Below are 1,225 nucleotides of genomic sequence, written 5' to 3' on the forward strand. Positions count from 1 at the left end.
CGACACCCGGAGATGATCGACTGGCCGTCTGACCACAACTGGTTCTTCGCCAAGTTCAACATCACACAGGTAAAAGGACACACAGGTTCGACATCATCACTGTTTTCAGCCAATCAGACGGCAGGAAGTCTCGTTAACGTACCCCCCCCCCCCTCCTCTGTGTTACAGGTGTGGGTGTTGGATTATTTTGGCGGGGTGAAGACCGTCACTCCAGAGGAATATTTCCAGGCCAAACCGTACAGGAAGCACCACTGACGGTCAGAGCTGCTGGTCTCTGTAGTCCTAAATGTTCCATTTGTAGTTCTACAAGTTTCAGATTTAACAAAGTAAATTTTTATCAAATTATTACTATTATTACTATTATTTACTTTAAAATGACTGCAGGAGTTCATAAAACAGAGAGGAAGATGCCTATTCTTATATATAATCTATAATCTTATGATAATCCAGATCACAGTATTGGAAAAAATCAATCAGCAGTGCAGTGGTTCTCATAGACTGATTGATCAGTTTATTATTTTTTAGTTGATATTATATTTTGAGAAGAAAATATTTTCCTACCTTCAACAATAATTCTGTGGTTTCTGCTGATCAAAGTTAGAAATGCTAAATGTGTGATTATATATATATTTATGTGTGCACAGTGTAGTTGTGTCGTACAGAAGATGACAGTTGCAGTGTTGGAGTTTGGCCACTGGATGGCGCCATGGTGCAGATAATCAAACTCAAACATTCATAATGTAATTACATATTCTGTAGACAGACATTAAAAACTGAACGACGCTGATTCAATTTTAACTTTCTTCTATCGAACAATTGAAGTTGAAAATGAAATGAAATAAACGTACATCTGCACCTTTTTACACTTTTACTGGAACAGGAAACACTTATACTTATATAGTAAACTTATTATACATATTTCTCTTTTTCTTTGGTTTTGTGTCTCCATTCAGCTCAACACACCAAACTCCAGTCGATCAAACAAAGATTTAAGGAGTGTGATTTGATGAGCTTTGCACTGGAAACCTCCTGTTGTTCTCGTCTTTGCTGTGACAACAAACTGCACTTTATATCAGAATCAGCAGAATCAAAATGAATCTTTTAAACTAGGAAAAGTTTAATTATTAGATCACAGTCACACTCAAACTTTACTGTCTCGTTAAGGCAGGAAATTTGACTCAAATAAACACGACACATTGAAAAAGAGATTTTTTATTGGTGGGAA

At 36.7% G+C, this 1,225-nt stretch overlaps 1 protein-coding gene and 1 long non-coding RNA gene across 4 annotated transcripts in view; one reads left to right on the top strand and one right to left on the bottom strand.

Moving 5' to 3' along the window:
* LOC111646838 (uncharacterized) lies at positions 1 to 855 on the top strand. The gene is made up of 2 exons (XR_002759977.2): positions 1 to 69; positions 169 to 855. It is a non-coding gene; the product is annotated as an uncharacterized LOC111646838 (long non-coding RNA).
* f7l (coagulation factor VII, like) overlaps positions 1 to 1,225 on the bottom strand; it is a 6,145-nt gene that overhangs the window by 3,246 nt on the left and 1,674 nt on the right. The window lies entirely within an intron of this gene.

The sequence above is a fragment of the Seriola lalandi genome, unplaced genomic scaffold (assembly GCF_002814215.2).
Source record: "Seriola lalandi dorsalis isolate HSWRI2012SDOR001 ecotype SW California unplaced genomic scaffold, Sedor1 jcf7180002054977, whole genome shotgun sequence".
In the NCBI taxonomy this organism is placed as follows: domain Eukaryota; kingdom Metazoa; phylum Chordata; class Actinopteri; order Carangiformes; family Carangidae; genus Seriola; species Seriola lalandi.